At 40.7% G+C, this 22,884-nt stretch overlaps 1 protein-coding gene across 1 annotated transcript in view; it reads left to right on the forward strand.

The window, feature by feature from the left end:
- The window catches only part of MCUB (mitochondrial calcium uniporter dominant negative subunit beta), a 114,423-nt gene that overhangs the window by 35,225 nt on the left and 56,314 nt on the right, over positions 1–22,884 (forward strand). The window lies entirely within an intron of this gene.

Raw genomic sequence — 22,884 nt, forward strand, 5'->3', positions numbered from 1 at the left:
GTGCCTAACACCACACCCAGCTAATTTTTGTATTTTTAGTGGAGACAGGGTTTCACCATGTTGGCCAGGATGGTCTTGATCTCTTGACCTCGTGATCCGCCCGTCTTGGCCTCCCAAAGTGTTGGGATTACAGGCGTGAGCCACCACGCCTGGCCTATTGTATCTTTTTTAAAAAAAATTTATTCTCTCAATTTTTCTGGGTAATTAGTAGGTGTATATATTTATGGGGTACATGAGATATTTTGATACAGGCATGCAATGTGTCATAATCACATCAGAGTAAATGTTATCTATCCCCTCAAGCATTGATTCTTTGTGTTATAAACAACCCAGTTACACTCTTTTAAATTATTATTTACTGTAGTCACCCTGTTGTGCCATCAAATACTAGGTCTTGTTCTTTCTAACTTTTTTGGGGGGTACCTGTTAACCATTCACACTCCCTTCCCTACCCCTATTACCCCTCCCAACCTCTGGTAACTATCATTCTACTTTCTGTCTCCATGAGTTCAATTGTTTTAATTTTTAGCTCCCACAAATAAATAACATGCAAAGTTTGTCTCTCTGTGCCTGGCTTACTTCACTTAATATAATCTCCACTTCTATTCATGTTGCAAATGACAAGATCTCATTCTTTTTTTTATGGCTGAATAGTATTCTGCTGTGTATATGTACCACACTTTCTTTGTTTGTTTTTTTTTTTTTTTTTTTTTTTTTTTTTTTTTGAGACGGAGTCTTGCTCTGTCGCCCAGGCTGGAGTGCAGTGGCCGGATCTCAGCTCACTGCAAGCTCCACCTCCCGGGTTCACGCTATTCTCCTGCCTCAGCCTCCGGAGTAGCTGGGACTACAGGCGCCCGCCACCTCGTCCGGCTAGTTTTTTTTTTTTGTATTTTTTTTTAGTAGAGACGGGATTTCACCGTGTTAGCCAGGATGGTCTCGATCTCCTGACCTCATGATTCGCCCGTCTCGGCCTCCCAAAGTGCTGGGATTACAGGCTTGAGCCACCGCGCCCGGCCTCACACTTTCTTTATTCATCTGTTGTTGGACACTTAGGTTGCTTCCAAATCTTGACTATTGTGAACAGTGCTGCAGTAAACATGGGAGTGCAGATATCTCTTTGATATTCTGATTTCCTTCTTTTGGGTATAGACACAGGAGTGGGGTTGCGGAATCATATGCTAGCTTTATTTTTAGTTTTTTGAGGAACCTCCAAACTGTTCTCCTTAGTGGTTGTATTAATTTACATTCCTGCCAAAAATGTATAAGGACTCCCTCTTTCCACATCTTCACCGACATTTGTTATTGCCTTTTGTATATAAGCCATTTTAACTGGGGTGAGATGGTATCTCATTGTAGTTTTGATTTGCGTTTCTCTGATGATCAATGATGTTGATAGATGTTTGCCATTTGTATGTCTTTTTTTGAGAAATGTCTATTCAGATCTTTTGCCTATTTTTCAGTTGGATTATTTGATTTTTTTTCTCATATAGTTGTTTGAGTCCTTAATATATTCTGGTTATTAATCCCTTGTCAGATGGGTAGTTTGCAGATATTTTCTGCCACTCTATGGGTTGACTCTTCACTTTCTTATTTTCTTTGCTGTGCAGAAGATTTTTAACTTGATGTGATTCCATTTGTCCATTTCTGCTTTGGTTGCCTGTGCTTGTGGGCTATTACTCAAGAAATCTTTGCCCGCTCCAGTGAGAGTTTCCCCAATGTTTTCTTGTAGTACTTTTGTAGTTTCAGGTCTTAGATTTAAGTCTTTAATCCATTTTTATTTGACTTCTGTAAACAGCGAGAAATAGGGGTTTAGTTTCATTCTTCTGCATATAAATATCCAGTTTCCCTGGCACTGTTTATTGAAGAAACTGTCTTTTCCCCCAGCATATGTTCTTGGCCCCTTTGTTGAAAGTGAGCTCAGTGTGTGTGAATTTGTTTCTCGGTTCTCTATTCTGTTCCATTGGTCTATGTGTCTTTTTATGCCAGTGCTATGCTGTTTTGATTATGATAGCTCTGTAGTATAATTTGAACTCAGGTAATGTGATTTCTCCAGTTTTGTTCTTTTTGCTTAGGATAGCTTTGGCTAGTCTAGGTCTTTTGTGGTTCCACATAAATTTTAGGATTTGTTTTTTCTATTTCTGTGAAGAATATCATTGGCATTTTAATAGGGATTGCATTGAATCTGTAAATTGCTTTGGTAAGTATGGACATTTTAACAATATTGATTCTAATCCATGAATATGGAATATATTTCCTTTTTGGTGTTCTTTTCAATTTCTTGCGTCCATGATTTATAGTTTTCATTGCAGAAATCTTTCACTCCTTTGGTTAATTCCTAGATATTTTATTTTATCTGTGGCTATTGTAAATGAGATTACTTTTTTATTTTTTCAGATTGTTCACTGTTGGCATAGACAAATGCTACTGATTTTTGTATGTTGATTTTGTATTGTGCAACTCTATGAAATTTATCAGGTTTAATAGTTTTTTGGTGGAGTCTGTAGGTTTTTCCAGATATAAAATCATGTCTTCTGCAAACAAGGATAATTGGGGCCGGGCATGGTGGCTCAAGCCTGTAATCCCAGCACTTTGGGAGGCCGAGACGGGCGGATCACGAGGTCAGGAGATCGAGACCATCCTGGCTAACACGGTGAAACCCCGTCTCTACTAAAAAAAAAAAAATACAAAAATCTAGCCGGGTGAGGCGGCGGGCGCCTGTAGTCCCAGCTACCCGGGAGGCTGAGAGAATGGCGTAAAACCCGGGAGGCGGAGCTTGCAGTGAGCTGAAATCCGGCCACTGCACTCCAGCCCGGGCGACAGAGCGAGACTCCGTCTCAAAAAAAAAAAAAAAAAAAAACAAGGATAATTGGACTTCTTCATTTCCAATTTAGATGCCCTTTATTTCATTCTCTGGTCTGATTGTTCTAGTTAGGACTCTCAGTACTGTGTTAAATAACAGTGGTGAAAGTGAGTGTCCTTGTCGTGTTCCAGATCCAGGAAAGGCTTTCAGTTTTTCCTCATTCAGTATGATACTAACTGTGGGTCTGTTGTAGATGGATTTTATTATGTTAAGTTCCTTCTGTACCCAGTTTTTCAAGAGTTTTTATCATGAAAGGATGTTGAATTTTATCAAGTGCTTTTTCAGCATCCATTGAAATGATCGTGTGGTTTTTGTTCTTCATTCTGGTGATGCTATGTATCACATTGATTGATTTGCATGTGTCAAACAATGGTTCCCTCCTTGGGATAAAAACGCACCTGGTCATGGTGAATGACCTTTTTAATGTGTTCTAGATTTGGTTTCCTAGCATTTCGTTGAGGATTTTTGCATCAGTGTTCATCAGGGACTTGTAGTTTTCTTTTTTTGATGTGTCTTTGTCTAGTTTTGGTGTCGGGAATACCAGCCTTCTAGAATAAGTTTAAAAATATTCCCTCATCCTCTATTTTTCACAAGTTTGAGTAGGATTGATATTAATTCTTCTTTAAATGTTTGGTATAATTCAGCAGTGAAGCCATTGGGTCTTGGGCTTTTATTTTTATTTTTATTTTTTCTTGGCTGGGAGAATTTATTACAGCTTCAATCATGTTACTTGTTATTGGTCTGTTTACGTTTTGAATTTCTTCATGGTTCAGTCTTGGTAGGTTGTATGTCCTTACTAATTTCTTCACTGACTCACTGGTCATTCAGGAGCATATTGTTTAATGTCCACGTGTTTGTATAGTTTCCAAAATTCCCCTTGTTATTGATTTCTAATTTTATTCCATTGTGATCAGAGAAGATACTTGATACTATTTCAGTTTTTTGAATGTTTTAAGACATGTTTTGTGACTTAACATATTATCTAGCCTTGAGAATGATCCATGTGCTGAAGAGAAGATTGTGTATTCTGTAGCCATTGGATGAAATGTTCTGTAAATAACTGTTAGATCCATTTGGTCCATAGTGCAGATTAACTCTAATGTTTCTTGATTGATTTTCTGTCTGGATGATCTTTCCATTGGTGAAAGTATGGCATTGAAGTCTCCAGCTATTATTGTTTTGGGGTCTATCTCTTGTTTTTGCTCTAATAATATTTGCTTTATATATCAGGATGATCCAGTGTTGGGTGCATATATATTTATAATTGTTATATTCTCTTGCTGAATTGACTCCTATCTCACACTTACATGAGACAGAGTATTACCCTATTCTAGGGTAATGACCTTCTTGTCTCTTATAGTTTTTGTCTTGAAATCCATTTTGTCCCATATAACTACTCCTTTTTTGACGGGGGGGCGGGGGGTGTTCCATTATCATGGAATATCTTTTTTCATCCCTTTATTTTCAGTCTATGTGTCTCTTTGTTCTTGTATTATGTTTCTTGTAGGCAGTAGATTATTGGGCCTTGGTTTTTTTTGTTGTTGTTGTTGTTCTTTTTTTGGTTTTGTTTTGTTTCGTTTTGTTTTTGAGATGGAGGCTGGCTCTGTCACCCAGGCTGGAGTGCAGTGGCGCAATCTCTGCTCACTGCAAGCTCCACTTCCCAGGTTCACGCCATTCTCCTTCCTCAGCTTCCCGAGTAGCTGGGACTACAGGCACCCACCACCACGCCCGGTTAATTTTTGTATTTTTTTTTTTTTTTTGAGATGGAGTCTCGCTCTGTCACCCAAGCTGGAGTGCACTGGCCAGATCTCAGCTCACTGCAAGCTCCGCCTCCCGGGTTTACGCCATTCTCCTGCCTCAGCCTCCCGAGTAGCTAGGACTACAGGCGCCCGCCACCTCGCCCGGCTAGTTTTTTGTATTTTTTAGTAGAGACGGGGTTTCACCATGTTAGCCAGGATGATCTCCATCTCCTGACCTTGTGATCCGCCCGTCTCGGCCTCCCAAAGTGCTGGGATTACAGGCTTGAGCCACCGCGCCCGGCCGATTTTTGTATTTTTGGTAGAGATGGGGTTTCACCATGTTACCAGGATGGTCTCAATCTCTTGACCTCATGATCCACCCGCTTTGGCCTCCCAAAAGTGCTGGGATTACATGTGTGAGCCACCATGCCTGGCCTGTTTTTTTTTTTTTTAATCCATTTAGCCACTCTATATGTCTTTTGATTGAAGAGTTTAGTTCATTTACATTCAGTGTTATTATTGATAAGTAAGGACCTACTTCTGCCATTTTGTTATTTGTTTTCTGGTTGTTTCGTGGTTTTCTCTTCCTTCTTTTTTTTCCCTTCCTGTCTTCCTTTTAGTGAAGGTAGATTTTCTCAGGTGGTATGATTTAATTTCTTGCTTTTTGTTTCTTGTGTGTCCATTCTTGTGTATTTTTCTTTATTTGAGTTTATGGTAAGGCTTGCAAATACTCTCTTAAAACCCATTATTTTAAACTGGTAACAACTTAACATTGATTGCGTAAATAAGCAAACTAACAAGTATAAAGAAGACTAATAAAAACTCTGCACTTCAGCGTCATCCCCCTGCTTTTTAACTTATTGTTGTTTCTATTTATCTTATTTTACTGTCTCTGTAGAAGTTATAGTTATTCTTATTTTTATTTGTTTATTTTTTTGAAACAGAATTTCGCTCTTTTCACCCAGGCTGGAGTGCAATGGCGTGATCTCGGCTCACTGCAACCTCTGCCTCCTGGGTTCAAGCAATTCTCCTGCCTTAGCCTCCCGAGTAGCTGGGATTACAGACACCTGTCACCATGCCCAGCTAATTTTTGTAGTTTTAGTAGAGATGGGGTTTCACCATGTTGGCCAGATTGGTCTCCAACTCCTGACCTTGAGTGATCCACTTGCTTTGGCTTCCCAAAGTGTTGAGATTACAGGTGTGAGCCACCACACCTGACCCATAGTTATTATTTTTTATTGGTTCATCTTTTAGTCTTTGTGCCTAAGATAAAAATAGTTTATATCCCACAATTACAGTGTTACAATATTCTGTGTTTTTTTGTGTACTTATTACTGGTGAGTTTTGTACCTTCAGGTGATTTCTTATTGCTCATTTAACATCTCTCCTCTCCGTCTCCCTCTCCGTCTCCTCTCTTTTTCTTTTCTTTCTCCTCAAAGTATTGCTCTTGTCCCCCAGGCTGGAGTGCAATGGCGCGATCTTGGCTCACTGCAACCTTCGCCTCCCGGGTTCAAGCAATTCTCCTGTCTCAGCCTCCCGAGTAGCTAGGATTACAGGTGCCTGCCACCATGCATGGCTAGTTTTTGTATTTTAAGTAGAGACTGGGTTTCACCATGTTGGCCAGGCTGGTCTCGAACTCCTGACCCTAGGTGATCCACCTGCCTCGGCCTCCCAAAGTGCTGGGATTACAGGCATGAGCCACCATGCCCAGCCTCCTTTTCTTTCAAATTTAAGAACTCTCTTTAGCATTTCTTGTAGAACAGGTCTGGTGGTGATGAAATCCTTCAACTTTTGTTTGGAAAAGTCTTTATTTCTTCTTCATGTATGAAGGATATTTTCACTGGATATGCTATTCTAGGGTAAAAGATTTTTTTTCCTTCTTAAATATGTCATATCACTCTCTCCTGGCCTGTAAGAGTTCTACTGAAAAGTCTGCTGCTAGACATATTGGAGCTCTATTGTATGTTATTTGTTTCTTTTCTCTTGCTGCTTTTAGGATCCGTTTCTTTTTTTTTTTTTTTTTTTTTTTGAGACGGAGTCTCGCTCTGTCGTCCAGGCTGGAGTGCAGTGGCCGGATCTCAGCTCACTGCAAGCTCCGCCTTCCGGGTTTACGCCATTCTCCTGCCTCAACCTCCCGAGTAGCTGGAACTACAGGCGCCCGCCACCTCGCCCGGCTAGTTTTTTTGTATTTTTTTAGTAGAGACGGGGTTTCACCGTGTTAGCCAGGATGGTCTCGATCTCCTGACCTTGTGATCCGCCCGTCTCGGCCTCCCAAAGTGCTGGGATTACAGGCTTGAGCCACCGCGCCCGGCCTAGGATCCGTTTCTTTATCCTTGACCTTTGAGAATTTGATTATTAAATGCTTTGAGGTAGTCTTCTTTGGGTGAAATCTGCTTGGTGTTCTGTAACCTTCTTGTATTTGAATGTTGTTATCTTTTCCTAGGTTTGGGAAGTTCTCTGTTATTTATCCCTTTGAATACATTTTCTACCTCTGTCTCTTTCTCTACTTCTCTTCAAGGCCAATAACTCTTAGATATGACCCTTTAAAGCTCTTTTCTAGATATTGTAGATGTGCTTCATTTTTAAAAATTCTCTTTTCTCTTGTCTCCTCCGACTGTATATTTTCAAATAGCCTGTCTCAAAGCTCACTAATTCTCTGCTTGATCAATTCTGCTAGCAGGAGATTCTGATGCATTCTTCAGTATGTCCATTGTATTCTTGAACTCCAGAATTTCTGCTTGATTTTTAAAAATCATTTCAATCTCTTTGTTCAGTTTATCTGATAGAATTCTGAATTCCTTTTCCTTGTTATTTTAGATTTCTTTGAGTTTCCTCAAAACATCTATTTTGAGATACCTGTCTGAAAGGTCACGTATCTCTGTTTCTTCAGGATTTGTCTCTGGTGCCTTACTTAGTTCATTTGGTGAGATCATGTTTTCCTGGATGGTCTTGATATTTGTAGATATTTGTTGATGTCTGGGCGTTGAAAAGTTAGGTTTTGTTTTGTTTTGAGATGGGGTCTCATTCTTTTGCCCAGACTGGAGTGCAGTGGAGCAGTCATGGCTCACTGCAGCCATGACCTCCCTGACTAAATGGATCCTCCCACTCAACCTCTCGAGTAGCTGGGACTACAGGCATGCACCACCACATCCATGTACTTTTTGTATTTTTTTTTTTTTTTTTTTTAGAGACAGGGTTTTGCGATGTTACCCAGGCTGACCTTGAACTCCGGGGCTCAAGAAATCTGCCTGCCTTGGCTTTCCAAAGTTCTGGGATTAAAGGCATGAGCCACCATACCCAGCCTGAAGAGTTAGGTATTTACTGTAATTTTTGCAGTATGGGCTTGTTTGTACCCATCTTTGGGAAGGTTTCCAAATATTTGAACGGACTTGGGTGTTGTGGTCTAAGCCATATCTGCATTAGGGAGCACCCTAAGCCCAGTAGTACTGTTTCTTGAAGACTTGTAGGGGTACTGTCTTGCTGGTGTTGGATAAAATCCAGAATTCTCTGGATTACCAGACAGAGACTCTGTTATCTCCCCTTACTTTCTCCAAACAAATGGGGTCTCTCTCTCTCTCTCTCTCTGTGCTGAGCTGCCTGGAGCTGGGAGTGGGGTGACACAGTTGTTACTGGAAAGGGCTCCTGATCCAGACCCCAAAAGAGAGTTCTTAGATCTCGTGCAAGGAAGAATTCAGGGTGAGTCCACAGTGCAAAGTGAAAGTAAGTTTAATAAGAAAGTAAGGGAATAAAGAATGGCTACTTCAGAGACAGAGCAGCCCCGAGGGCTGCTGGTTGCCCATTTTTATGGTTATTTCTTGACGATATGCTAAACAAGGGGTAGATTATTCATGCCTCCCCTTTTTAGATCAAAAATGGTAACTTCCTGACATTGCTATGCCTTTTGTAAACTGTCATGGTGCTGGTGGGAGTGTAGCAGTGACGATGACCAGAGGTCACTCTTGTCGCCCTCTTGGTTTTGGTGGGTTTTAGCTGGCTTCTTTACTGCAACCAGTTTTATCAGCAAAGTCTTTATGACCTATATCTTGTGCCGACCTCCTATCTTACTCTGTGACTTAGAATGTCTAACCTCCTGGGAATATGGCTCAGCAGGTGTCTCAACATTATTTTACCCAGTCCCTATTTAAGGAGTTGCTCTGGCTCAAATGCCTCTTGACACAATCACCCCTTCGGTCACCACCACTGGGACTGCGCTGGCTCAGACCTGAATCCAGCACAGCACTGGGTCTTGCCCACAGCACTGGGTCTTACCCAGTGCCCACTGCAGCCACTCCCTGGCTACTGCCTATCTTCACTCAAGACCTTAGGACTCTACAATTAGCAGGTGGCAAGGCAAGCCAGGCTTGTGTCCTTCCTTTCAGTGCAGTGAGTTCCCTCAAGGCTGGAGCAGGTCCAGAGATGCATCCAGGTGCCAGGGACTGGAGATTGAAAACCTTAGAAATCTACCTGGTTCTCTGTTCTACTGCAGCTAAGCTGACACTCAAGCCACAAGACAAAGTTCCTCCTACTCTTCCCTCCCCTTTTCACAACCACTGCCACCATAGGCCCTTGGGTAGTACAGCCAGGGTACTGCCAATGTTCACTTAAGGCCCAAGGGTCTTCGGTGCGCTCATGGTGAATGCTACCAGACCTGAGACTCACTCTTTAGGGAAGTGGGCTGGCCTCTGGCCCAGAGCAGGTCCAGAAATGCCATCTAAGAGCCAGTGCCTGGAATGGGAGACCCCAAGAGCCTGCTCAGTGCTCTACCTCCTGTGGCCGAACGGGTACCTGATTTTTGGTTCTAATAAAGGTGGCTTTTTTGTTTAGATACTAAATTTGGTGTTCCTGTTGGAGGTTGGGGATGATCAGTAGCAGCTTGGATCTGGCCATTTTCTCTGCCCCCCTCTCCTATTACATCTTTTAATTTAATGATTCTATAAGCATCGCTAACCTCTGGGGAAACTTTTCTCTAAGACGAATATGATGAAATATATTGAGAGATAGTGTTCATTTCCTAGTGGATGTTCCCTTTCTAACCTGCTTGTTTGATCTTAGATCTGCTGTTCCCTACTGTTTTGTCAAGACTATGATACTAGTGTATTTATAAAGTTATGTGAGATGTACATAAATAGGTAACAGTCATGCATCATTTAATGACAGGGATACATTCTGAGAAATGCATCCTTGGGCGATTTCATCATCATGCAAACATCAGAGTGTACTTATGTAAACCTAGATGGCATAGCCTGTTACACACCTAGGCTATGTTGTATAGCCTATTGTTCCTACACTACAAACCTATACAGTATCTTACTATATTGAATACTGTAGGAAGTTGCAACACTATGGTAAGTTTTTGTGTATCTAAACATATATAATGTACAGTAAAAATATAGTAACTGCAGAAAGATGAGCATCTTCTCCCATATCCAGATCCATAGGCCTGTGATGAGAATCAATGGAAAATTTTTATGCAGGTGGTAGGTTTCACCCCATAGAAAAGTGATAGAGTATAATGTATTTTCTCTGTATACAGAAAAGAGATAGCCACCCACTTCCTCTTCCAAAAAGAGAGAGAAAAACTTTTACTCCTTCGAGATAGGATAAGAAGAATCTTGAGTTCTTAAAACCATTTGGAATGTAAATATGACTTTCCAAGGGCCAGATAAACATCTCCGTCATGGAGAGAGTGGGGAAGTTATTATCAGATGTTTCTAAGGTCTAGGCTTCTGTAAATACCCAGAGAGAGTCTTCCTGGCACTTTGGAACTTAGCCCAGGGGCCTATTCTGGGCTCTAACCATTTGACTCACCTATAGAGATAAGAGAAGTTTTATCATCCTTTTGGATTAGACAGCGTAAGTAGACAAATGGCTACAGAGCTAATCCTCAGGTTATGTGAAAAGTAAAATGCTTCAAGGGGAAGTGAAAGCAAATTCTCTAACTTTATGGTGTATATATTTCCATGTCTTGGGAGGCTAGGGCTTTTTACAGAAGCTAAGCAAAATCCAGAGAAGTCTTATTTCCCCATATCTACAAAGAATACTTACACAATTCTGATGTTCCTTATTATTTAACAACAAAAAAATTGTGACTTAGTGGAGATAATAGGGATATTCAATTACTTAGATATCATGCAGGTGAGGATTTCTCAAAATTAGGACCAAACCTCACTGTAGTTCAAATAGAAGCCACAATCTAGACAGGTATTTCTTTTTCTCTCTTTTTCTTTTCTCTCTGGTTAAAAGAAAAGGCTGATGATTTGAAGGCCATTTCTTTTTATTGGTATGGTTCATGCCTGTGAACATAAAGCAGATGGCAAACTGGGGCATTTTAAATTCCACTGCTAGCCAAAACTATAAGAAGAAAATAAAGCCCTATGATGATGCTGCATTGATCAAGTGATTAAAATGAAAGAACATTTTGTAACATAGAATTTCTCTTGATCTCCTTGACTAGGCTTGTAGTGTGAAAATTTTAGAATAACTAATTTAAAACAGACTGCTTGTTGATTTTGTCTCCATTAATTGTGTTAGCCTATTAGTCTGCATAGTCTGCTGTAACAAAATATTATAGATTGGGTGGCTTATAAAGAGACATTTATTTCTCACATTCCAGGAGGCTGGAAAGTCTAAGATCAAGGTGCAGGAAGATTGTTTTCCTATTGAGGGCTCTCTTCCTGGCTTGCAGATGGCCACTGTCTTGTTGCATTCTTCAACAGGAAGAGAGAGAAAGCTCTGGTATTTCTTCCTCCTCTTTTTTTTTTTTTTTTGAGGTAGAGTCTCACTCAGCGAACCACGTAGGCTGGAGAGCAGTGGTGTGATCCCGGCTCACTGCAGCCACTGTCTCCCAGGTTCAAGTGATTCTCCTGTCTCAGCCTCCCGAGTAGCTGGGATTACAGGCACCTGCCATCATGCCTAGCTAAATTTTGTATTTTAGGAGATACGAGATTTCACTGTGTTGGCCAGGCTGGTCTTGAACTCCTGACCTCAGGTGATCTGTCCGCCTCAGCCTCCCAAAGTGCTAGGATTACAGGTGTGAGCCACCACACCTGGCCTCTCCCTCTTCTTTTAAGGGCCACTGATCTCAACATGGGGGCTCCATACTCATGAGCTCTTCTAAACCTAATTCTCTCTCAAAGGCTCAATCTCCTAATACCAACACATTGGGAGTTAGGGCTGCAACGTATAAATGGGGGAGAGGAGGACATACATATATTTAATCCATAACAGAAGACCTGGGATGATATCCAGTAAAAGATGTCAGGCTTGACAAATACATAAATTTCCTTCCTGAAATCCTAACAGGAATACAGGAATTAAAAAATATATTAGCCCACAAGGATAAACAGATTGGGAAAGGAGACAGACAATGGCAACAAAGTATTGGAGTAGAAAGTAGAGGGACAAATAGTAACAAGTTTCTATTAATTATCTACTATTGCTATGTAATGTTGCCCAACAAAATGTGCCAAACCTTGGTGGCTCAAATGGCACACACTTATTAGCTCAGTTTCTGTAGTCCAGGAATCCAGGTATGCTGAAGTCTCTCGCAGGCTGAAATCATGGTGTTGGCTGGAACTGTAGTCATTAAAGGCTATTGCAAAGCTTTCAGGTGGTTGTTGGCTGGATTCAGTTATTTACAGGGGAATGGGCTTTGGACTTCCTTTCTGTTGCCCAGTGGTTGCCCTCAATTTACTGCCACCTGGTCCTCTTCAACATGAAAGCTTGTTTCATCAAAGTATGCAAGCTGATAGACAACAGAGCGAATCTAGCAGACAGAAGTCATTCATTTGTTGTGTAATCATGGAAGACACAGCCCATGATTTTTCTCTGTACCATTTAATAGAAGCACATCACTGGGTCCTGCTCACATTCAAGAGGAAGAAATTACACTTACGTAAGGGTCAGAATACCAGGAGGCAGGATCACTGAGTGCCATATTCTTAAAAAAAATTAAAGTATTTATTGAGATAACTTCAGATTCACAGGCAGTTTGTGAGAAATAATACAAAGAAATCCGGTATATACTCTATCCATTTTCCCCCAAAGGTAACATTTGGCAAAACTGTAGTATAATATCACAACCCATATATTGACTGATATTTAAGTTGATATAATCCACCAATCTTATTTATATTGCCCCAGTTTTACTTGTGCTTGTGTGCATGAGTTTACTTCTGTATACTTTTTCATGTGTAGGTTCATGTATCCACCACCACAATCAGAGATTGCTAATGTTAGAGGACTGTATTTGAAAGCTGCATGCAACAGTCTACCCAATGGTTCACAGTGCAAAACAATACTGGTTCATAATGCAAAAATACATTAACCCCCTCCCAGTGCCCCCAACTTGTCAGCCCAAAGTCCAGAACATTACAGCGTCAGCTCAAAGTTCAGAATTGTGTCATTTGAATCAGTATTGAGTACAGCTCCAAATACAGTCTCTTTCCGTCTATAAACCCATGCTATAGGATTGAGGAGTGAATGTTTGTGTCACCATAAATTCATATGTGGAAACCTTAAGCCTCAATGGAGGCTTTTGGAGATGGGACCCTTGAGAAGTAATTAGGTCATGAGGATAGAGCTCTCATGGTTGGATTAGTGCCTTTATAAGAAGAAACAGGACGGAGTTGCTTCCTCTTTCTGCACTCCGCTATGTGAGGACATAGAATAAGATAGCCATCTGCAAACTTGGAAGATGGCCCACACCAGAACCCAACATGCAGGCACCCTAATGAACTTCCAAGCCTCCAGAACTGTGAGAAATAAATTTCTGTTGTTTAAGCCACTTAGTCTGTGGTTTTCTGTTACAGCATCCTGTATTGACTGTGACCCCCAGGGACTCAAGGTTGTGCTTGTGGTTTTCATCTTGTTTTTGCATTTCCCCTCTTTGCATCCATCATCCTTTCCTGATGTCCTGCCCTGTGGACCTCAGCTCTAGAATCAGACATGAAGAAAACAGCCTTTAGAGACTACTTAACCAGTTTCCACAGTTGCACAACTCCAAGTCTTTGTAACAAATCTTTGTATAGTCACACATGCACATTCATAGTAGTTGCTTCTCTGGATGAACCCAACTGATACATAGCACAGAAAGCTTATCATTAGGCAGCAGTGGGAAAAGCTATGAATCAACCAATTTTATACCCTTTAACCTTAGGATTTGACAGAACAAGTGCTTTCAGAAATATGGGGTAAATTGTAGGCTGGAAGCATGATAATTGGTTGAAAATCTGCTCAAGAAGCTATTAGATCCCAAACTGTTTTTCTACTCTGCACAGCTGGGCAAGTGCCCTCTTTCCCACCTGGAAGGAATTTCAAAGTTTTATTTCTTTAGACTTGATGATATCTGACACAGTTGAGAGCCTGCATACTCTGTGGAAAACAACTTGGTGAAAGTTAACTTAGTGAAGTTGAACCATGTTTCTTTATCCGTATTGCAGTTGTTGGCCCCCAGGATTATACCTTCCAAGCAGATGAGAAGAGTCTTTTTGTGGGGAATATGGCCAACCCAAAAGAAGAGACTTGAGGATACTGGCATTGTATAAAATCCTCAACAATATTATTGTCATAGATGTGAATTTATTTGATAGGTCTCAGCAAGCTAAAACAAAGATTTCATTTAAAGAAGGTGGTTTTAGGACAAGTATACTAATCAAAAAGAGTCTTCCTTTATCAGTGAAAGACTGTCTCTTTTCCAAATGCACGTCTGAGAAGGGTCACTATATGTAGTGCTGAGGGAGAGGGGACTTTTAACTAGAAACACCTGTCAGTCACATCAGTGCTGGTGATCAGTGAATGACAGGTGTCATCACATGTGCATCGTCATGTTCATTTAGAACAAGAAAAGGAAGTACCTCCAACATGGTGAGTAGTAACTTATGAAACTGGTTACCACAGAAAGGGCATCAGCCAAAAATTTCAGTTCCAAAAGGATATGTGTGAAGTGATGAGTGATAGATCCATAGTGCCTCACAGTTAGTTCTCATTCAGTAAACATTTGCAGAGTGAATAAATAAATATTTTGCTACTTGTTTTTTCCCTTCAGTGCATATTTCTAGATTGCCTTTTTTTTTTTTTTTTTTTTTTGAGACGGAGTCTCGCTCTGTCGCCCAGGCTGGAGTGCAGTGGCCGGATCTCAGCTCACTGCAAGCTCCGCCTCCCGGGTTTATGCCATTCTCCTGCCTCAGCCTCCCGAGTAGCTGGGATTACAGGTGCCCACCACCTCGCCCGGCTAGTTTTTTGTATTTTTTTTAGTAGAGACGGGTTTCACCGAGTTAGCCAGGATGGTCTCGATCTCGGGACCTCGTGATCCACCTGTCTCGGCCTCCCAAAGTGCTGGGATTACAGGCTTGAGCCACCGCGCCCGGCCTAGATTGCCTTTTTTTTTTTTTTGAGACGGAGTCTCGCTCTGTGGCCCAGGCTGGAGTGCAGTGGCCGGATCTCAGCTCACTGCAAGCTCCGCCTCCCGGGTTTACGCCATTCTCCTGCCTCAGCCTCCCGAGTAGCTGGAACTACAGGCGCCCGCCACCTCGCCCGGCTAGTTTTTTTTTGTATTTTTTAGTAGAGACGGGGTTTCACCATGTTAGCCAGGATGGTCTTGATCTCCTGACCTTGTGATCCGCCCGTCTCGGCCTCCCAAAGTGCTGGGATTACAGGCTTGAGCCACCGTGCCCGGCTAGATTGCCTTTTAATTAATTAATTTCCTTTCCCAGGAACCAGCTTTGCTTAAATTGTAGCTACCTCCTGCTGGAGAATTCTGCATTTTGTTTTTACTGCTTTATCTTAGTAATTGGACAATTTTTATGCTTTTTATGCCTTTATTATGTATACTGTCCTGGCTAATGTACCTTTCACTTCTATGAATCTTGCAGAGAATTTCACAGTACCCTACCTCTAGTGGAATATGCACAATGGGGCTGTATTGTCCAAGTCGTGAGTCATTTATTACCCAACAGAATAACCAGCTGTGAGAAGAAAACATAGCCCTAAATCTTGTCATCCTCTCCTTTCATGCAGCCCAGCTCTATTTTGCTTTTACTTGGACCTGACACTTTAAACATGTTTAACTTTGCCTGTCTTGCTGACTTTTGGATTTTCTTGAGAGAGTTGCAGACGTAGGTCTTTTAAGAAATTTCAGTACAGAAAAGGAAAATTTCTTCTAATTCCAGCATTCAGAAATAACCATATTAATATTTTGGTATCTTTCCTTCCAGTCTTTTCTATGCACAAGCATGTTTGTATATAATATGTTCTTAAATATAATATGTTCTTAAAAATGTGTACTACAATCAGAAGTACAGAAGTATAAAATATACTTTCTATAGATTTGTCCTCTTCCAAAAAAGCAAGAACATGTATTAAAATTGCAAATTATGTATTTTAGGTACAGTTAGTGTTTATGGATTTCCAGTATTTGAAATTTAGTTTTTAAATTTATAACCAAATCTATGCGTATTCAGTTGGCCAAAGCCTGAATATCTAATTCTGTGTTGTGTTAGTCACCATTCTTTGCACCTCTAGTTGATTTCCTTCGTTGTCCTAACCATATTGTTGTGATCTCTCTGCTTTGTAACAAACGCTACTATCAGCATTTTGATTTACCTATCTTCACTGTTTTATAAAATAATGATGTATGCAAATTAATAGGCCCAGTTTGCCTCAACTCTGGCACAGATGCTTGCAAAACTGGCCTATTGGCCGGTATAGGATCATTCTAAGTGTTTACTCCCTTAGCTCATTGTTTTTACTTGTGGTACTCTTTGCATTTTGGTAGGGCAATTTTTTGGTAAGTTCTGTTTAGTGCATTGCAGAATGTTTATCATCTCTGACCTTGTATACTAAATGTTTTTAGCACCCATCAGTCAATGTGACAACCAAATAAGGCTCCCCACACATTTCCACATTTAGTGTGTGTGGGATGGGAGGGACGACCATGGCTGGGTAGCTGATGCATTGAAGTCCAAATTTCATGTAAAGGTAGCTTAGAAGTGAAAATGTATAATTTTGGAAGTGCTGGTTTTGAAATTTAAGAAACTTGAAGACCACAATTTCAATAACATTATGTATAGTTTGGGGTCTAGAGTTTTTCAAAGTATCATTGTCATGAATCTTTTCTTGTATCATTAATATTTTCTTGAAAGCAATTGTAATGAATGCATAATAATCATACGTTACAGATTCATAATTAGCCCTTCTATTATTGGACAATTGTTTTCAATTTTTTGCTGTTATAAATAATGTTGCAGTTAACATCTTTATAGATAAAATCTAATTAGATATATATTAAACCCACAATAAGAAATATGTAAAAATTTTATTTTCTCTACTTTGGATCTCTTTTTATACCTACTTTAGGTAAAGATGTTCTCAGAGCTACTTGGGGAAGATCAGAATAAGAGTAGCTTCTCTTTATTTCTTGGAAAGGCCTGGGAAGACTTGTTTTCACATGTAACTTCTTGTATTTGTAGGAGATGCCTTTGGCCCTTGCATGCATCCATTTTTGCCCCCCTCTGATTTCATCTGTAACTGGTGGATAGTTTCTTACAAATTCGGACTCACCTTCCATTGCTGGTGTTTCATCTCAAACCCAAACTATACCCAGTCTTTCTGTATTCTGCTCAATGCCTTCTTCAGCAGCACAGGAACTAGGGAGTTTGCTGAGCCTGTGTACCAAGTGTAGCAGGGGAGGGCTGTGAAGTTAATACCCCTCCTTCCCCTCTCTAGCTCCCTTCTGCTCCCATATCAGGGAGCTGAGGACAACCCTCAAATGGCTAAATAAATGTTTCAGCCTCTTGTATTTCAGATGGACAATTGTGAGTGATATTCTAAGTGCTACTCATAGGTACTGGCAGAATGAGTCCCCTGTTGTCTCTAGCAGTGACCTCAGTAATGCTCTTACATTAGCTCTTCTTCCCATATCATGCCTCCCATTCTCTTTCTCCTGCTTTATAAGATGACCTCCCAGAGAAGTTACTACACCCAAATCCTTGTCTTAGGCTCTGCTTTTGGGGAAACACAAACTAAGATTTGTATGTTAGGGCTTTTTTGTTTACTATGCTTCTTCTTAAATTCATATAATATACTTTAAATTCATATAATATACTTTAACCTAACTAAATGGCAAATGAGAAAACAGCCTGGTAACAGATTATAATTAGCAAAGATAACAAAATCAGTGGGCCAAAGTTAAATAGAACCTATAGGGGAAATAAAATATCATATGACCTAACCGAAGGTACTATTTTCTAGTAAATACCATTAGTCTTTAAATAGTTACATAGTCTAAAATGTGCTTAGAAGTAATGGTCTTTTTCTATAGAATCTTTCTTGCTTATTGCTTACATGCAATAAACAAAATTGCCAACACAACAATAAGTTTTTAGAAGATGCACTTATTACCCTCTTTAAATGTACACACCAGAAATCCCAGTTGGTTTCAAGTTCATTATTGAACATTAAACCTCTTTACCTACCTACCTACCTACCTACCTGCCTACCTGCTTACCTGCCTACCAACCTACCAACCTACCTACCTATTTATTGAGATGGAGTCTTGCTCTGTCACCCTGGCTGGAGTGCAAAGATGTGATCTTGGCTCACTGCAACGTCTGCCTCCCAAATTCAAGCAATTCTCCTGCCTCAGCCTCCCCAGCCTCCCGAGTGGCTGGGATTACAGGTGCCTGCCACCACACCTAGCTAATTTTTTTGTATTTTTAGTAGAGACACAGTTTCACATGTTGGCTGGTCTGATCTCAAACTGCTGACCTCAGGTGATCCGCCTGCCTTGGCTTCCCAAAGTGCTGAGATCACAGGCATAAGCCACCATGCCTGGACCATTAAACCTCTTTCTATGATGTGTTGCTCTTCTTGAAAGTAACAAAGGCTGGATGCGGTGGCTTATGACTGTAATCCCAGCACTTTGAGAGGCTGAGGCAGGCGGATCACGAGGTCAGGAGTTCAAGACCAACCTGGCCAACATCATGAAACCCCGTCTCTACTAAAAATACAAAAATTAGCAGGACATGGTGGCGCATACCCGTAGTCCCAGCTAATCAGGAGGCTGAGGCAGGAGAATCACTTGAACCTGGGAGGTGGAGGTTGCAGTGAGCTGAGATCACGCCACTGCACTCCAGTCTGGTGACTGAGCGGGCCTCCGTCTTGAAAAAATAACAAAGCTTTTAGATCATCAATACGTTAGTCTATAATTGTATTTTGGGAACATGTTCCTTCTACCTGAGAAATAATAGTTACAGTAATAGTGATATTGTGGCATATATCACTTTACACAAAGCCTGCTCATCTTTAATGCTGTGTCAGCCTTGTGAAGTAGGTACTGTTATCCCCATTGTGCAGATAAGGACAGTGAGGTTTAGAGAAGTTAAGATACCTACGTCACATAGCTATGGAGTGACAGTGTGGATACCCATCCCTGCCTGCCTAACTGAGCTCTGCCTTTAAACTCTTCATGCCAGTTCCCTGTCTCATTAGATAGTTTCTGAGGCCTCTAGGGATCAGCCTGATATCCCTAAGGACCGTGTTGGAGGAACTGTGAGTGGATTCATGGTCAACTACCAAGTGTTCTGTTCCTTCTCATTTTGCTCACAGGCACAACAAATGCCAGACAGATGCCTCGATTACTTCTAACTCCAATGTAAATTTAAATTCTGGTATCCCGAAACAGAGGTTTTCAGAGGGGCGAATCCAGGCACACTAACTTCAGTAACAGGTCAGAAGTGAGGCCTGTCTGTACATCCTGATTTCTCTCTTTATGGCACACTGTGGGCAGGAAATAGTTCCTCACTGGACAGTACTAATTATGATAAATTACTGTATCAGAATTTTATTCAATTATAGAAGGATTTTAGTTGCCCCTCCCTTGCCCCTAAAATTTATTGTACATGTGCCCTAAAGAGCCATTTATGAAGGAACTTCAAGTAACATACTAGATATAACAGGAGAAGGCAGTAGAAGATAATTGTTTGCTGAGAACCTCCCAAGTGCTAGGTGTTATAATCTCATGTATGTATAAATTAGCATTCAGTTTTTATCATAACTGACTCTGTGCATTAATGATCCTTGGCAATAATTTTGTTTTTCTCTTTGTTATTGATGTAAAGAGACTGGCAGTTGATTAAAAGTAAAGAGTATTGATTATATTAATAACATAATTGTCTTTATGATGCTTTATAATTCACAAAGCCCGTTCCTCTAAGCTTTTGAGCAACTCCAGGTAGACAAGAGGCATCTTTATCCCTGCTTTTACAAGTTATGGGACTGAAGGACAGAAAGGCTAAATATCTTGCTCAAAGAACAGGAACTTCAACATTCTTTTCTTTTTTTTTTTTTTTTGAGACGGAGTCTGGCTCTGTCTCCCAGGCTGGAGTGCAGTGGCCGGATCTCAGCTTACTGCAAGCTCCGCCTTCCGGGTTCACGCCATTCTCCTGCCTCTGCCTCCCGAGTAGCTGGGACTACAGGCGCCCGCCACCTTGCCTGGCTAGTTTTTTTTGTATTTTTAGTAGAGACGGGGTTTCACGGTGTTAGCCAGGATGGTCTCGATCTCCTGACCTCGTGATCCGCCCGTCTCGGCCTCCCAAAGTGCTGGGATTACAGGCTTGAGCCACCGCGCCCGGTCAACATTCTTTTTTTATTTTTTTCCAAGATTGAGTCTGTGTCACCCAGGCTGGAGTGCAGTGGCTCCCTCTCGGCTCACTGCAACCTCTGCCTCCCAGGTTCAAGTGATTATCCTGCCTCAGCCTCCTGAGTAGCTGGGATTATAGGCGCATGCCACCATGCCTAGCTAATTTTTGTATTTTTTGTTTTTTTAGTAGAGATGGGGTTTCACCATGTTGGTAAGGCTGGTCTCGAACTCTTGACCTCGTGAGCCACCCACCTCACCCTCCCAAAGTGCTGGGATTGCAGGTGTGAGCCACCGCGCCTGGCCCCCTCATTCTTCTAACTTTTAAGCCACAGTAAATTTTACCAGTTTGATTGATTTTTTTTGTTGTTTTTCAATGGCTATTAATAGACTGAATTGGTTGGAAGGGAAGAATGGGATGAGAAGTAATGACTGAGATACTATAAAGAGTTTAGTTGATTCCATAACTGTTACAAATTATACAGTTGAAGGCTACTCTTAGAGTTGGGTGGTACAAAGAGTTTATATACTCATCCTCCATCTTTACCCTGCATATTTTAGAGAAAAAAAGGGATTACCCTAATTATTACTAATATATCACACAGAAATGTTACAAGATAGATGAATGCAGATGACACTTTGAAATGCTTGGAAGAAAAAGGACATGAATTTAAGTCAGCAGTATTGAATTACAATACCCTGAGAGACAGGACATAATATTCTACGTGGCTATACACAGAAGAAATAAAGCAAGCGTTATCCCTTAAGCTTCTACACTGTAATAAAATAAGGGGCAGAGTATATTAAATACAGCATTATTATTTTGTACTTGGCCTGCATAATGTCAAGTCACAAAATTATAATGTCACTACAGGTTATTGCCGAGGGATAATTAAATCACAATGAAATGACTAGTGTACTTATACCTCTGTTCATCCATAGAAAACATGAAACTTGAATAATATGGGGATTTTAGGACATTTTTATTTTTATTTTTTGAGGTGGAGTTTCACTCCATCACCCATGCTGGAGTGCAGAGGCACAATCTTGGCTCACTTCAACCGTTGCCTCCCTCCTGCCTCAGCCTCCCAAGTAGCTGGGATTACAGGTGCTTGCCACCACGCCCAGCTACTTTTTGTATTTTTAGTAGAGATGGGGTTTCACCATCTTGGCCAGGCTGGTCTCCAACTCCTGACCTCAACTGATCTCCCCGCTTTGGCTTCCCAAAGTGCTGGGATTACAGGTGTGAGCCACTGTGCCCAGTGACCATTTTTAATAAATACATGCATTTGTTTCTCAATTATAAAAGGACAACATGCTGCTTGTAAAAAAGAACTTGAAGAATCAGGTGTTAGAAAGCAAAGACAAAAGTCTGTTCTCTACATTGCCTCTCACTTCACACATCCTATGGCAACCTGTAGTGTATATTTGTTTATTTTAAATAGAAAATTTTAAAGTAAGGGATAGAAAATCTAATGTTCCTGAAATTTGGGATAAAATATGTAAAATAACCAAATTATTTATTGGCCAAGAGATTTCAATGGATGGAAACTGAAAGTTAAAGAAAATCTATAAGAAAGATCTCTGGAACTTTAAGATTTTGAAAAGCAATCCTGGACTGCAAGGATGTTTCATTTCTTGTAGAAATGTCAGTTTGATTTAAAATTGAGAATCTCTGAGGCACTTTAAAAACCAATAATCGAGATTGTAATTTTGATAAAATCTGCTCCAATCACTTCAAAATTAAATCTGTGTATGCCTCCATGAGTGTGCCCACAGCACCCCAAACTTAATCCATCATAGACCTTATCACATGGACCCTGATTTATGATGGCTTTACTTTATGATGGTATGAAGCAATGTGCATTTGGTGGAAACTGTACTTTGAATTTTGATCTGTTCCTGGGTTAGCAATATGCAGTACAATACTCTCTGTCGATGTTGGGCAGCAGCAGCAAGCCACAGCTCTCAGCCAGCCACACATCATGCAGGTAAACAACACTCCCCTGTGTACTGTGTGACTGGCGTTTCTTGGACATTGTGTTTTGTGCTTTTGCATCCTGTCATGTTTACAGTATACTCATCTATGCCTCCTGCTTCTGGTGAGAAGAAGAGGAAGGCAATTACTCTTCAGATGAAACTCAAGATAATTGCCCTACATGAAGGCAGCAAGCGATTAATGGCCATTGCACAAGAGTTGGGACTTTTCATGATCCATGATGTCAACCATCTTAAAGGATAAGAAGTGAATCAGTGAGGCAGTGAAATAGTCAGCATTAGTTAAATCCACTATCATCACGAAGAAAAGAGCTTGGCTGATTGATAATACGGAAAAATTACTTGTCATGTGGATGTAAGACCAGATATAGACGGGCATACTACTTACTGATGATGCCAGCTAGGGCAAGAAGTGTTTTTGATTACACTATAAGAGTGAATGAATGTGTTGATGATCCTATGTATACACAAGTGTTTATGTCAAGTCATGGCTGATTCTAGTGCTTCAAAAGGCATCATAATTTTCTTAATGTGAAGGTCAGCAGAGAGGCAGCAAGTGCTGATACTAAATGTGTCAAAGCTTTTAGGAAGAGCTGTAGAGGATAATTGTGGATAATAAATACTTCCCAGGACAAATATTTTGTGTCAATAAA

The sequence above is a fragment of the Trachypithecus francoisi genome, unplaced genomic scaffold (genome assembly GCF_009764315.1).
Source record: "Trachypithecus francoisi isolate TF-2019V2 unplaced genomic scaffold, Tfra_2.0 Lachesis_group1, whole genome shotgun sequence".
Taxonomy (NCBI): Eukaryota; Metazoa; Chordata; class Mammalia; order Primates; family Cercopithecidae; genus Trachypithecus; species Trachypithecus francoisi.